Source organism: Lissotriton vulgaris, unplaced genomic scaffold (genome assembly GCF_964263255.1).
Source record: "Lissotriton vulgaris unplaced genomic scaffold, aLisVul1.2 SCAFFOLD_219, whole genome shotgun sequence".
Classification (NCBI taxonomy): domain Eukaryota; kingdom Metazoa; phylum Chordata; class Amphibia; order Caudata; family Salamandridae; genus Lissotriton; species Lissotriton vulgaris.
Window position 1 is genome coordinate 2,092,790 of NW_028246735.1, and position 16,698 is coordinate 2,109,487.

Below are 16,698 nucleotides of genomic sequence, written 5' to 3' on the forward strand. Positions count from 1 at the left end.
CTCGCTGCTTGGCCTCTGCGTACACCACCACTAATTTTGGCGCTAGGGTATCAACAAATTTAGCATAGAATTCTATCGGCAGGCCATCCACCCCTGGGGCTTTATTCCGAGCCATCCGTTTAATAGCCACTCGGACCTCAGCCAGTGTTATCGGACCTCCTAGTTCCTTGGCATCCTCACTGTCCAGCACTCAAGTCAAGTCAAAAATTTATATAGCGCGCTACATACCCAGAGGGTCTGAGCAAGGCCAAGTGGTCGCCTATCTCATCCCTCTCCACCTCTAGGCGGCATTCATACAATCCCGTATAGTACGACTGAAAGCACGCCAGCACCGCCGATTGTGAGTAGACCACCTCCCCTCCGTCTGTTCTTATACTCATGATCGGGCACCCCCTAGGCTCTGGATCTGCAAGTTTGGCAAGGAGCGCACCCACTTTATCGCGTTCCTCATGCACCTTAATATTGTACAACTTATAGTCATAACACCGCAGCCGTTCAGTCTCAGTCGCCACCACCTCCTTTGCCTCCACCAATCTCTCCTGTAGATCTGGCCGGTCAGGACTCTGTTGTTCCAGGCCTCGCAACTTCATTTCCGCTTTCGCCAAATCATTCAAGACCGCCGTCCGCGCATTCGTGAATCCACCCATGCACACACCTCTCACGACCACTTTCATCGCATCCCACTCCACCGAGCGCGACGTGGCAGAGCCCTCATTCTCCACAAAGTAGCGGTCAATGCCCTGTTGAATCATGTCACCGAACACCAGATCCTCCAGTGTCTCAGGCCTCAGCCTCCATGATGGGACCGCCGACCTAGCCCGCTGCCACTGCACTGTCACCAATAGGGGGTTATGATCCGATATGGTCCTAGCCAAGTACTCAGTATTGGACACCAGCGTCGCCAAAGTGCCACTACACAGCACTGCGTCTAATCTAACATGCAGTTCGTGCACTGCAGAGAAGTAGGAGTAGTCCCTCGCCTCCGGATGCTGCTCCCTCCATACATCAAGCAATCCCCACTTCTCCTGCTAATCCTTCCTGTAAGCCGCCAGCCTGAGTACTGGGGAGTCGACCAACGGCGGATGTGACCTATCTAGTACCACATCAGTGATCGAGTTAAAGTCGCCCCCTAATAAGACCGGGCCAGCTAAAAAGTGAGCTAGCGAACTCGTTAAGCCGTCAAAAAAACGGGCCTGATCAGAATTGGGGGCATACACACTGCATAGGACCACCTCTCTACCGTAAAGTCGCCTCTCTACCGCCACATACCTACCCTCGGGGTCTACCCGCTGTGTCGTGACCTGGAACGAAGTTCCCGCTCTCACCCATATTAGGGCCCCTCTGGCAAATGCTGAATAAGTTGTGCCAAACACTTGACCCCGCCATCTCTTTTGCAAGGCTCCACATTCTTTCTTAGTTAAGTGTGTCTCTTGAAGCATTGCTATCTGCACTCCCCGCCTCACCAAGTATGCATGCACCTTATGACGTTTCACCATTGTCTGAAGTCCTCGGACATTCCATGTAACACATTTCACATTAGGTAACGACCCCATAATAGACAGTTCTGCCCAGTATCACCAATAAACAGTGGTATCCCGCATTGCAGCAGTTGCGCCACCCTTCCCAACCCTCCCACAAAACACCCCAAACCCCACTCCCCAGGACAGGACCTAATAACCCAGCTTCAGTCCCGTTCCAAACCATCAAAACCACACACTCACACTAATCTGTGGTCGCCACCACAGAAGGCCTTAAGGGCCACAAGAGGGTGATAGGGCCCCGAACCAGGACAGACAGAGCTCCCACCCCGCGCCCCAGTCCCATACTCTGTGCCCAGCCCCATACCTGACTGCAAACCAAAAGTCCGGAGAGTCAGTCCCAGCAGGCACCCCGGGGTTACGAGAGTCATCGAAACATTACTCGTTAAACATTCCATCCGAAGTCTGTGGGGTAACCACCGGGCCCCCGGCACTCTCCGTTTCCGATTCATCGCCTCCAGATTTCTCACCCTCCTCCTCCGAAGCTGATCCCTCCGACGTTCTTTCCTGCTGTGAACCCGTAATGCTTGCCGTTGCAGCCACAGCCCCCTTCTTATCCTCCGCCATCTGGGCATCTCGCATGGCCTGCTGGAGTTTATTCCGTGAGCGAATGCGCTGCGACTTCCTGATCCGGATCGGTTTTGGTCTTTCCCTCCCGCTCTTATTCGTGCGGTCCGTTCCAGCACGGTATAGTTCTAGCTCCCACAACCAGGCCTCGTCCGGAGTTTGGAAGAAGTGTGTCCTGCCATTGAGGATAATCCGCAATTTGGCATGGAATAGCAAGGAATACTGAATCCCCTCTTCCCTCACCTCTTTCTTAACTGACAGAAAGGATGCCCTGTGCCTCTGCACTTCCTGCGTATAATCCGGAAAGATTGTGACCTTGCTATTGTCCACCTGGAAGGGACCCTGGGATCGCGCCCTTTGTATCAAAAGGTTGCGGTCCTTGTAGTGCAGCAGTTTCACCACCATCGGTCGGGGTGGACGGCCCTCCAGAGGCGGTTTCGCCGGGACCCTATGTGCCCTCTCCAGGGAGAAGAAAGGAGAAAGCCCCTCCGGCGCTACCACCGTCTTAAACCAGTCCTCCATATACGCCACTGCGTCGTCTTTCTCGATCTTTTCCGGAAGGCCCACCACCCTCACGTTGTTCCGTCTGTTACGACTTTCCGCATCCTCCGCCCGTCGTTCCAAAGTCGCCAAACGACCAAGAATATCCGTTAGTTTATTTTCCGCCGTCACCACAGCAGGTTTCAAGTCCAGGAGTAATTGTTCATGTTCTTTCATCTTATCCGAGAGCTTGGAGTGGTCGGCCCTCAGGAGGCCTAGTCTCGTGGCAACCTGCGCAATATCATCGTGCAGCATTTCCTTAGTCGTGGTGATCGCGGCCAGGATAGCGTCGAGATGCGAGTTCAGCCTCTGTTCCGGCGTAGTGTCATCCTGTAGGGCCTGGGCACCTCCATGTGGAGTCGAAGTGGACGCGTCGTCTTGGCCTGGCGGCGTGCCCAGAACCCCGCCAGCTGCGGCCATCTTGTGCTCGGAAGATGCCCCCTCTAGTCCACCAGATGCAGCTCCGCCAACCACAGCACCCCTTCCTGTCACACCACCAGTCGCGCCTTCTCGGGGAAGATAGCGGTGACACACAACAGGGTACCCCACACCTCGGCAAAGTCAGTTCCAAGTCCGCCCTATGCCAGCCGTGACCCCATAACGCACCTTCCGGCTCCAGCCACCACCAGTAACATGTAGTCCGGTGCCACCATTAATGCCCTGGGTCACCACCTAACTCCAGCTTTCCGGGCAGCAACGGGTCTCCAGGCAAGGAGGCGGGAGCCCCCCGGGGCCACTCACGCCGCCCCCCTGACCAGGACTCTGCAGCAGGTCAACAAAACGTCCACAGACCTCGCTCCAGAAGCGTCTCACCTCCGCAGTCCCAGCAATCCAGGCGGGCAATTCCCGCTAATAGAATAAGCCCCTGTGGTCCCGGGCAAAATGCAGGGCTCCACTCGGTCTCAGGAGCTCACAGGCATGACATCACCGCCCGAGTGCCCGGGTCCCCAGCTGTGTGAGCTCCGATCCCTCAGCAACCGCGGCTCCAATGTCCGCCGCCCGCCCGCATCAGAGCGTCCTTAGGCTGTCGGGTCCGCCTGCCAGCGCGGGCCTCACCAGGCGCCTCAGTCCAGCGCTCTATAAATGCGCCCTCCGCTCGCCGCAGGCGCCGCAGGCGCCGCAGGCGCCGCAGCCCCAGGTCTGTCCGTCCTGCGCCAGCTCTCAGGACAGCAAGCGGGAGGGGGAGGGGGGGGGCGCGAGGAGTCACAGGAACCACAATTCGGGGGGGACAACGCTCCAGCCCCTCACTCGGACCCGAAAGTGTCCGCAGGCGCCTCTCTGCACCCACGCTCCACACGGCAGCCACCAGGTCCCCAGGTACAAACGCCCACAGTCCTCGGTCCACTCCGGACCCTCACACCACCATCTTGCCTTTGTGCCCGGCTGGGCACCTCCGTGCCACGGATCACCGTCTCCGCTCGGCTCCCGAGGCACCGCCAGCAGCCAAACTCTCAGCCCCGGGCAGTATTCACCCTACGAGGCGAATTTTATGCGGCCAGATGTCCCGCAGGCTGCAATCACAGGATAAATTGCGGGACTCGGCGCGGAGCTACACGCTCACACGGCCATCCCGGTCGGCGCCAAACCACTCCCCCTTGAGCAGCTCCATGTCTTGATAAGTTTTTAAAGCAAACACAGGGAGAAAGCCCGAAACCAGTCCTAGGATGCTTGTTTCCAGTCCAGGGAGGACCTGGGCTGGCAATTCGGGCTGCACTGTTCCCATTGGGCACAGGGTTAAGACTGATTTGCATATGGCTGGGTCCAAACTGGAATGGCATGGTGAGAAAAAAAAATGGATTTAGGCCCAGATCCCTGTACTGGGGTGAATGTATGACATTGTTCTGCATTCTGTCGATCAATTTTTCTTTTTGCATTTGTCACCCCAAGTGGGACGGGTATGCCTAGATGTGCTTCCTGTGCTCTCTATGCCACTGGAATCAAGCAATCCTGGCTGATGAGGGCTGAAAGACCAAAACCTGTCCTAAGATGCTTGTTTCCAGTCCAGGGAGGACCTGGGCTGCCAGTTCGGGTTGGACTGTTGCCATTGGGCGCAGGGTCAATACTGATTTGCATTTGGCTGGGTCCTAACTGGAATGGCATGTTTATTTATTTATTTTTTCAGTTTGTAGAGCGCGACAGCTACCCAAGTAGGGTTTCCCGATGCTAATGAACACTGGAGCAACATACAGTGGGTAGTAAGTTATTGGTTAAACAACCAGGTTTTGACTGCTTTCCGAAAACGGCCGTAGCAGCGTTCCGCACGAATAGCCGGAGGGAGGGAATTCCAGTGCCTAGGACCCATGGAGGCAAAAGACCTCCCGCCCATCCTAGCAAGTCTGACCTTAGGTACACAGAAAAGTTCTTGAGTGGACGACCTCAGTGCACGAGTTGGGGAATATGTTGTCACCAGGGATTGTAAATATCTTGGAGCTGTGCCTACTTTTAGTGAAGTTCCCTGAGATGTCGTGTAATGGGTTTGTTCCTTTTGCAGCCGCAGAGTAGGCGCGCCGCAGCATTTTGGACCATTTGAAGGTGACGGGTAACCGCCTTAGTAACCCCCAAGTAGAGTACATTGCTGTAGTCCAACCGGGAGGTCACCAAGGCGTTACCACAGACCTCTGGGTGTCGGATGGCAACATCCACAGTATCTTTCTCAACCAGCGCAAGATGGCAAAGCAGGTGGCCGCCACTTTCATCACTTGCGTCTGCATTGTTAGGCCCTGATCTATGGTTACCCCCAAGTTGCGAACATGCGCAGATGCTGGTGGAATGGGGCCCATTTCCGCCGGCCAGTTTTCGGCGCACCACAGATCAGGCCTACTCCCAAGGATAAGGATCTCCGTTTTTCCCCCGTTGAGCTTCAGCACATTTTGGTTCATCCAAGTGGCTATTTCGCTGAGCCCCGACTGAAGGAGGGGGGTGGGGGACTGATCTGATTGAGAGAGGGAGAAAACTATCTGCGAATTGTCCGCATAAGTAAATAACGTGAGCCCAACACGCTTCGCAATAAGAGCTAGCGGAGTTACATATAAATTAAAAAGAAGAGGGCTAAGAATTGAGCCCTGGGGAACTCCAAAGGGTGAAGCATGGACCTTAGATGTCGAGAAGTGGGAGAAAACTTGGAAAGTCCTATCAGCCAGAAAAGATTCAAGCCATTTCAGAGCTTTGCCACCAATACCTAAGGAGCCCAGTGCTCTAAGTAGGATGGCATGGGAGATAGTGTCGAAGGCCGCACTGAGGTCCGATAGAATCAGTGCGGCAGTGTCCCCTTTATCGAGCATCCGACGAAGATTCTCGGTGACACCCAAGAGTGTAGTCTCTGTCGAGAATCAAGGGCGAAACTCTGACTGGTGATCATGCAACAGATTGTTAGTTGAGACGAACAGGGCCAAATGCTGGTAGATGTGTCTTTCCAATACTTTGGAAAAGATAGGAAGTAGGGAAATCGGCCTGAAATTGGCGGGGATTTTAGGATCCTCCATAGGTTTCTTCAGCAAACGAGAAACCATGGCGTGCTTCCAACATGCCGGAACACTGGCCTGATGTAGTGAGGCATTGAGCGTGGAGCAAATCCTGGCGAGCTGAGGCTCCTCCAGAAGTCTGAGCACAGAGACGGGGAGAGGATCGTTGGGAGAGCCAGATTTGATCTTAGCCAGATGTGCTGATATCGAAGATAGGTTGAGGTCTGGCTGGCATGTTGAGCAAAACAACGATGGACTTAGGCCCATATCTCTGTACTGGGGTGAATGTATGACATTGTTCTGCATTCTGTCCATCAATTGTTCTTTTTGCATTGAGCACCCCGAGTGGGACGGGTATGCCCAGACTTGGGTCCTGTGCTCTCCATGCCACTGGAGTCAAGCTTTCCTGGCTGCTGAGGGCTGAAAGCCCGAAACAGGTCCTAGGATGCTTGTTTCCAGTCCAGGGAGGACCTGGGCTGGCAGTTCGGGCTGGACTGTTCCCATTGGGTGTAGGGTCAAGACTGATTTGCATATGGCTGGGTCAAAACTGGAATGGCAGGGTGAGCAAAAAAAAACAATGGATTTAGGCCCAGATCTCTGGACTGGGGTGAATGTATGACATAGTTCTACATTCAGTCCATCAATTGTTCTTTTTGCATTGATCAGTTTTTGGCAAGCCTTGAGATGTGGGTCCGAGGTCCCATTGACTCCTTCAGATGCTATCACACAGTTTGCACCTACGGTGCAGAGGGAATTGGAGACGATGGGACTGCCTAGGCATGTCTCCTAATCTCCGTTTTTCCTGTTCTGCCCCCGCCCTCATGTTCACGCTTTTGGCAGTGGGAAATGGCGGCCGTGGTAGGATTCTTGGTACCCTCGCTATGGGCTTGACCGTGGCAGTTTCAGTGGCTTTGACAACGCGGCCTCAGTGCTTCTGGTAATGTCACTTTGCCATTCTCCTTGCGAATCAATAACAGGGTAAGTTGCCATAATAGAGAGCCCGCTGAAGCTGGAGGAAGCCAGACCTGGAGCACAGAGGCATATATCTTGTGAATGAGGGAAAGGGTATACTGCAAGGCAACGCCAGGTAGCAAACATTGCTTCTTGTTGTTTATTTTGAATCTGGGCCACTGTCCTATTTCAATTCATCTCTACTTTCTGGAGAGCATTCTCCACTCTGAGCTTGGCTCTCGAACAGTGTCATTATGAGTGACATTTTTGGGTCTAGTAGTAAATTGAGTCTCCTCTCTCTCCTCCTATGTGGGCAACATACTTGCAGTCTCAGCGACCGCTGCTTTGTTACTGATTTCTCCGCTTCTCTATGGTGAATGCTCCCTCCTCTGCATCTGGCTTTCGAACTGTGCCTTTATTAGCAATTTTCACTGACTTTTTAGGGTCTAATAAACAAAAGAGCCTCATTTTCCCCTATGTGCCCAGTACATATGCGATCTCAGCGATTAGGGTGCACCAAAATAATGCAGATTAAACGAGCCAAATAATGAAAGACATCTAAGCACATAATGAGGAAAAGAAAACACCACTGGGCATTTTAATGGGTGCACAGAAACTAGCTGCCCCACATGTGGCACTCACCTCTGTGGGAGAAGAAAAATTAATACATGTTCATATGTTAAGCGATACACTTGCCTTTTTTGTAATTATTTATTCTGAATCTCAAAATAAAAATGTATTTTAAAAAGATTGAGTATTAGAAGCACATCTCAACTCTGTTGCTCACATTAAATTTAACATTATTAACATTATTAAAGCTTTTCAGTAATTATTTTTGTATTTGTCAACTAGCAGCCCGTCCTGATGTTGTCCGGGAGCCATTAGGCTTCAGGGCCCCCGCCCGCCCCGACGTTGTCCGTGGGTCCCCCGGAGCCTTCTTCCATATATTGCAGTATTATACCTCTAAGTGTACTTTGTACGCTTTTGTATCAGCCCGTCCCGACGTTGTCCGGGAGCAATTAGTCTTCAGGGCCCCCGCCCGCCCCGACGTTGCCCGTGGGTCCCCCGGAGCCTTCCTCCATACATTGCAGTATTATACCTCTATGTTTACTTTGTACACGTTTGTAACCTGCACACGTAACTTTTTCCTCCTGTAATGCACCGTTTGGCTCACTTTTTTAATGCTCCGTTTGCTTCCTTTTGCTACCTGCACACGTCACTTTTTCCTCCTATACCTCTGTTTACTTTCTACGCTTTTGTAACCTGCAAACGTAACTTTTTCCTCCTGTAATGCACCGTTTGGCTCACTTTTGTAATGCTCCGTTTGCTTCCTCTTGCTCACGATGTACGCTTTTGTAACCTGCACACGTAACTTTTTCCTCCAGTAATGCACCGTTTGGCTCACTTTTGTAATGCTCCGTTTGCTTCCTCTTGCTCACGATTTTAATTTTTGCTTCATTTTCTCGCCGCACATCGCTCCTAAATAAATAAATAAATAACCTACCTCATCCGCCACTCACTGCTCCTCCCCGCCTGTCCTTCGCTCCTCACCGCCTGTCCCCCGCTCCTCACCGCTCCTCCCTGCGCCATGTCTGCCGGTCCTCCTCACGCTCCTGGACGCTGCTCCTCCCCGCAGTCCTCACGTCGGGCACGCACGTCGCGGCCGGCGCTTCTTCCAAGGGACTACTTTTTTTTCGGTACATTTTTTAAATAACGTATATTTATTACGTTTATATAGCCTATGTCCATCTGCACACCCTGACAATTACAATGATGTATCGGGTGTGTGGATTGGTGCTGTGGTTCCCAAGTTTACCCGCCTCAAAGGTTCAAAGTTCTTCCTTTATAATAGTAGTATAGATATACAGAAAAATAAATAGCAGATTAAGTACATGGAAGTTTCCACAATGAGCAAAAAAAAGAAGAAAATCAAACAAACACCATAGCATATCATAGATAGACCATATTTGCCTCCTTGTCTGATCATATCTCATTTAGAACACAGACTTCCATATTGAATTACATCTAGCTAAAGAACGAATTCCCCTTGGTTTAGCCAGTGCTTGTTCCATACCATATGTTTGTCTGACTATTAGCCACCAATCAGTAACAGAAGGAGGTTTTGGATTTACCCAATCACGAGCAATTGCTAATCTTGCAGAGACCATTAAAATACAAAATATACCATTAGATTTATAGCTTGAGTTCCTACTACCCAGCATTATTTCTCTAGTTGTGAGAGGTAATTCAATCCTCAGCTTGTGCGATACTACTTGACCAACCCTTTGCCAGAATATCGATAGTGCTGGGCATGTTTAAAAACATATGCAATATATTCGCCGCATGTAAATCACATCTTGGCCATTTTGTCCGATCAGTAATTAGGTTATTAGTTGACCATTTAGCAATTCTTTCAGGCGTATAGTATAATAGGCAGATCGCACGATGTTGTTTCAACCTTAAATTAGTAGAGCTCACTGATTTATTTATCGTGCTAAGAGCTAGCGATATCGAAGTAGCCGCCACCGATTCCCCCAAGATCTTACTCCAGCGATCTGCTAGTGTCTCTGAATCCTCTGACCTGTATGTATTCAAGCATTTGTATGCCCTACTAATTATAGACTTGGTATTTGTGGCGTATAGACATTCCCATATCTCTGAACGAGAGATATTCGTCATCTTCAGATGACGGGTAAAATAGTCTCTAATTTGAAGGTAGTTAATCAGCATTTTTTTGGAAAGCTTATATTGTATCTGAAGTACGCCAAAAGAAGCAAAACCCCAACCATCATACAAATCTGCTAAGCATGTGACATCACACCTAGCCCAATATTCACCCATAGTGTCATGAAACACTTCCGGCAAGCCTGGGTTGCCCCAAAGCGGATATTTCTTGTGATAAAATGATATATTACACCTGAGCTGAGGTGCCGGGTTTTTAGGGACCCGGTGGAGCCAGGGGACCACACCCAAAGACCTCTGAGTTCTCCCTGTTCTGGACTTACAGAAACACAGAGTCTTCTAGTTGAAGTCAAAGATCGAGTTTTATTGGCTGCAACCAAGTAACATGCGTCCTAGAAGTATGACAGCACGGGCCGTAAGTTCTCAGGAGACTGTTCGTTTTTACAGAACCAGCCTTCTCCTTATATACATAAATAACAGCTGCAGGCAAGAATTCTTGAGTTTATGATATGGCTATACACATATTTCAACAATAATACAAAGAGCGAAGTCATGCTGGTCAGCACATATTTTAGATGTCCAGTTCGTGATGGATTACCCCGCCAGATCCAGAATTCCCATCAGATATCGATGAAACACCAATAAGGTCGAGCACCCTCCCATCATAAAACGGGTCATAAACAAGAATCATGGACAGGTGTATGTGTATGGAAAACAGGGTCTGTATGTAGTGAATGGTTTATGACATGTTGTGCCTTGATGATATCTTGCTTGGCCACTGGGCGAGGAGCTGCCCAAGCAGGCTTGGCTGGAGGCAGTGGAGTCAGCTTCGGCCAGGTCATGGGGAAGTCAGCTACGGTGCACGTGTCCTTTCAGATCAAACTCGGTCTTAATCAATTGACTATATGAGGGCAAGTCATAAGATGGATGCCGTTTACAAAATGGAGTCTGCGGGTTCGAGACGGAAACCACGATTTAAGGGTGTTAGCATCACTCGATCATGACGTAAATGCATAGGGATAATGTCCTAATCATTACCGGTTCGTAGATACCAAATTCGTCATGGTACGACGATATTTTATAACAGGGGTGTTGGACCCCGATATCCGTGAAACAGCAGGGTCCAAATTTACAGTACCACAGACCCTCCTTTTGCCCTCATATTAGACAATAACTCATGCTAATCTGAGTCCAAATCTGTATTGATGAATTCATGGAGATGCTGCTGTAGCATCATTCTGTTGCTCAATTCGTCCCTTGATACAGGCTTCCTTACACATGAAGTGGTGCAGAGGCCACATATTGCAGGAGCGCACTGCACAAACAGGCAGAACATAAACAGAACGGCTAAGATCATCCCGATGAAGATCAGAGTTTTCCATCCCCAGGCAGAGATCAGTTCCCAGAACCAACCCTAGCAGAGACCAATCCCCGTTTTCTATGTGAAGAGAATCAGAGATTTTGTGTAATTTGGAGATGGCCTGGTACACTGTCGGAGCATTATCGGGGATGAAAATGCAGCAACTAGATTGGACCACTCTACATACACCACCATGGTCTGCAAGTATGATGTCTAGGGCAACCCTGTTTTGAAGGGTCATAAGTCGATCCGACTGAAGCTCAGCTGTCAAGTTGCTAAGGCACCGGCCGTTTCAGTCACGGCGGACTCAACTATCCTCGTTAACTGCCGAATGTTCCTGCTGTTTACCATGGGCCCCCAAAATGGCAGAAAACCCTTTGCAAAGTCTCCAAATTCTTGACCCGCAGTGTCGTCTTGACTCACGACACCCCTAACTGTCCTTGTCCGATGGTAATCTGCCCCGGCCGCGTAGGTGGGTGGCAGCAGAAACGAGATAAAGCATGTGCCCGAGAAGTCAGAGGGCAACCATGTGTAGGCTTTGTCATGGCAGACGAAATAGGTGCCTTTAGCCGCCAAGAATGGAGGGGAAGTTCGGGAGGCAAACACATATATTTCCGTGCATATGCTCTTCCCCAACTGTGCTTTGGGATCCCTGCCAATACCTTGCAGACATAAGTGACCTCGGTGGGGCACTATCCAGACTGGGGAGGATTTCTTTGATTTCTGGTTCTCACTCAAGGAAATTCCATACTTGGTGATGTTCCACCTACTGTATGGGGTAAACTCATCTTTGGGAGTTGCTCTAACCGTGTCAATATCTCTACTCATATTTCGGATTCCTGCCACTAGTGCCTTATTGTTTGAGTTCTCCCCTCGAATGTATGGTTCAAGGGAAAACAGGAACATGGTCTGGAAAGCCCACAGAGAACCGAAATAACTAAATGGCAGGACAAAGTAAGGGATGCCCTTATCCGTAGTGTGGGGCATGAGTCCGCATATCCAACAGTTCGTAGTGTTCATCACAGATTGGTGCTGGTGGAGGAGTTGGACAAATGAGTTGTTTACGAATTCTAGTCTTCTGGCAGACTCGTGTTCAGGTAAAGGGTGAAAGGAGTGTGTGGGAACAGTAGGAGGAGGTGCGAGCTGTGTGTGGTGCATGAATGGAACTCGAAAAATGGACAGAGCATAGCCAGTTAAAAACATTATTATACTACACAACATTGAGATGCTTAACACTAGAGTTCGTCTTCTTGCCATTACAATACATATTTTCTTTTCAAAGGTCATGTGTCTAACAGGTCTCTCTACCCCTGGAAACTCCATCCTCTGGTTGCTGCCGGCGGTGGGAGGTTGCTTCTGCCAAGATGTGCGCTCTGTCCAGTCCGGGCTAATTCCGTCAGACTGACCAGAACCGTTGACCTAGGCGTCCCCGGCTGCACTCCTCAGACTTCAACCGCGGCCCTAGCAGCAGAACCGGATGGCGGTTCGAAAATCAAAAATGAGCTAGTTCCCTGGGCGAGAGAGCTGTGAAATCAAAAATAGTTCACGGGAAAAAAGGGAAGATCGCACTAGTTCGATTATGTCAGTTCCTTGGTCTTGACCTCAGATTATATAGTTCTTTTCCAGGCACGGTGTGATCTTTGAACAGTGTTTCGGGTTCTGTAGTGTCCAACTGTATCGACGGTGGCACAGATCCTTGCAAAATACAATCGCTCTCTTTGTCGGTACCAGTTCCTTTTAGTCGTGCATCACTGAAGGGGACAAAACGGGGTATGAACTCAGTTTCAGAGACAGCTATTCCTTGCTGGACCCATCGGTCATATGGAAGGGGCAGCGGGACCCTTTTGCAATGGGTGCCGTGCACCCAGTGTTTCTTCCCGAGGACACGTACTGCAGAGCGGGTGGACAGTAAAACCTGGAAGGGTCCGGTCCAGCGAGGCTCCTCGTTCTTTGCTCGTCTGAAGTTCCAAATCAGGATCCAGGAGCCAGGTTCGATAGCGTGGCCTGGATCATCAGACGCCGGTGGAGAGGAGCTGTGGACCTGTTGATGTAAAGCATGCAGTTTAGTTGTCAGTTCGTGCAAATAGTCAAACAGTGCAGGATACTCTATTTCACTGAGCTTCCTGGGCCTCGGTACTCCCCATATATTTGCTGGGCGCCCGAACACGATCTCGTGTGGGCTAAGTCCTAATCTGGAATGGACAATCATCCTGGTAGACAGGAGTGCTAAAGGCAGGGCGTCTGGCCACTTAAGACCTGTGCTGGCTTGGATTTTGGCCAGTTTCAATTTTAACGTGCCATTATAGCACTCTACCAATCCTGCCGATTGGGGGTGATTTGCAGCATGAAACTTCTGGTGGATGCCTAGACACTCACACACTCTCTTCATTACTCGACCCACAAATTCACTTCCATTATCACTCCAGACAATTCTAGGCATGCCAAATCTGGGGAAGAATTCCTTGACAAGGGCTTTGGCAGTTGACAATGCAGTGTTGTTCTTAAGGGGGTACGCTTCTACCCACCTGGAGAAGGCGCAAACGACAACAAGGACATATTTCAGGTTATTGCACCTCTCCATGTGAATGAAGTCGAGTTGCAAGACCTCGAACGGATACGTTGGAGGTGCAAAATGACCAGCTGGGGTTGGGGTTCCTCTACCGGGATTGTGCTTCAAACACACCATACAATTTCTGACCAGATTCTCTGCACATTTTGGGATACCACTATTCTGCCATACTGGGGCCAACAGCTTACATATTCCTTTCACACTGATGTGTGCCATTCCATGGGCCATCGTTACCACTGCGAGCACATATGTGTTAGGTAGCAACCATCGCTGATGTTCTGACAGTTCGACCCAACAACCATTCGTGTCTAATCTACCCTTGCTTTCTCTCCATTCATTCACCTCTTTCTCGGTAGCATCAGCTTGTATAGACTTCACGCTTTCGATGGTGTCCTCACACATACCCACATCAGGGGTCCATCTAGCGGGACCTACAACATACATCCGACTCATTGTGTTCCTTGCAGTCTCTTTCGCGACCTCATCGGCAAATGCATTCCCTCGACCAACATCATCTCGGATCTTTCTATGCGCGCTGCACTTCACGATCGCAACCTGTAGGGGCAAGGTCAGTGACTCGAGAAGGTCGTGTACTAGCTGGCCGTGTTGAATCTTTGCACTGTGTGACATCAGGAACCCACGTTCACGCCACAATCTTCCAAAACTGTGGGCTACGCCAAAGGCGTACTGGCTATCAGTGTACACGTTCACTCGTTTTCCTTTCGCCAACACACATGCTCTTGTGAGTGCGACTAACTCTGCTGCTTGTGCAGAATTCTGGGGGATGCGAGCTGTCTCTACAATCGTGTGTAATGTCGTCACGGCATATGCTGCAGTCGTATCACCATTCGGCAGCTTGAAACATGAACCATCAACCCATAAATTATCATTACATTCAGAGAGAGGAGTGTCCTGCAAGTCTACTCTCCCTTTTGTCTCTTCCTCTGTCCTAAAACAGCAATCAAGTTTGTCGACCTTATCTGTCTTTGCTGGAATGGGTAATAACGTAGCAGGGTTGAGAGTATCGCACCTTTTTATGTGAATGTGACTTGCTAACAGGGTCAATTCATAACTGGATAGTCGAGCACTAGTTAGATGCTGCGTTTTCGTCCTGTTTAGTAGGATATCCACTGCATGTGGGACCATAACGGTCAGAGTATTATTCATGACTAACCCAGCGGACTGTCGAATACAGACAGCCGCTGCGGCAGTGGCTCTCAAGCAACTTGGTAATGCCTTAGCTACAGGATCTAGAGTCGCGGAGAAATATGCACATGGGCGTTGTTTGTCCCCAAAGTGCTGCGTCAAGACTGATAATGCGCAACCTTCCTTCTCATGGACGTATGATGTAAACGGCTTGCTGTAGTCGGGGTTGCCCAACACAGGAGCCGAACATAATGCCTCACGCAACTCATGGAAACTCGCCTGACAATCTTCAGACAAGGGCAAAGGATTGGGTGTGTCTTTACGCATTAATGCCAGCAAGGGTTTGGCCAACAGTGAGAAGTTCGGTATCCATTGTCTACAGTACGATGTAATGCCCAAGAAGGCAAACATTTCTCTTTGTGTCCTTGGGACACTCAATTCTGCAATTGCCTGTATTCTTTCTGGGGTCAGTCTCCTTCCCTCCTTCGATAAGATGTGACCTAAGTAGGTTACTTCTTGTCGGCAAAATTGTAATTTGGAAAGTGAGACCTTGTGCTTCATGTCACATAAATGACGTAACAATGATAATGTAGCTCGTTTGCAAATCTCTTCAGTATCTGCAGCGATCAGTAAATCGTCTACATACTGAATCAGAGTCGCACCACTAGGTAGAACAATCGTATCTAGTTGTGTTTTCAGAGCCTGACTGAATATTGATGGACTCTCGCAGTAGCCCTGAGGAGCGCGCTTAAAGCGGAAGCTTCGTCCTCCTAAATTGAAGCCAAAGATATCTCTGCTCTCCTCGGCAATCGGGATGCTGAAGAAAGCATTCTTCAGGTCAATCACTGAAAACCAATTGGCTGAGGCTGGAACCATTGTCAATAAGGCAGTTATGTCGGGGACGACTGGAAACTGTGGTACAACGATCTTATTCACTTCCCTTAGATCGATCACAAATCGGTACACAGGGGGCTGTGAAGTATCGGTACGCTTTAAAACAGGCAAAACAGGACTGTTACAAATGTTGCCTGTAGTCTCTTCGATGACATCTTTCGCAATCAGATCGCAGACGATCGCTAACAAAGCCTTTTCACATTCGTTTGATATTCTATATTGGGGAATACGTGGCAACCTAACATTAGCTTTTAATGTTATGACATACGGTGCTATCTCCAAATGACCCACATCATTCGAACCGTTCGCCCAAAGTACATCTGGAAGAGATGACAACTCAGTCGGAATTCTTTCTTTTGACAAATACATCGGGGAAGTCACTTTCTTACCAAGCGTAAGTTGTACTCCCGAAGGAGAACAGTACAAGGTCGCATATAATCTCTTCAGTAAATCCAAACCTAACAAATTTTCGCCACAACCTGTTGTAAGAATGAGGGGTGCTTCTAATTCGCATGGGCCAAAAAAAAGGGGCATGGGACTGGAGATCGGGTTCCTAACAGGGGCGCCAGAAAAACCTACTGAAACATTCATTTCGCCGGACAAAGGTGCGCCAGGAAGTTTTGAGTGCATAATAGAACTTTTTGTAGCACCAGTATCCAGCAGAAATGGTTCCGACACTCCGGATGTAATCACTTCGACATAAGGTCCATTCTGATCTACTGGAACTGAAACAACTCCCTCTCTTTGTCCATGGCTGTCCTGGCAATTATTACCCTCGTTCTCGTTTTCTGCGTAATAGTCATCTGCATAGTACTGAGCTGACCTGGAAGACGCATTATTCTGTTGGTCAAAGCTATTCATAGAATTCTGAGGCGGAAAAGAAATGGTGTTCTGGGAGAAATTTCCACGGCCCCTACCTCTAGGAGCCTGTTGAATACCTCTACCTCTTGCGCCGGAAACACCGCTTAGGCGTCGCGCAAGAGCTTGACA

The 16,698-nt window shown here is 49.6% G+C and overlaps 1 protein-coding gene across 12 annotated transcripts in view; it reads left to right on the plus strand.

Annotated features, from left to right (window-relative positions):
• LOC147665765 (butyrophilin subfamily 1 member A1-like) overlaps positions 1-16,698 on the plus strand; it is a 523,821-nt gene that overhangs the window by 436,598 nt on the left and 70,525 nt on the right. The gene's annotated exons all lie outside the window — the stretch shown is intronic.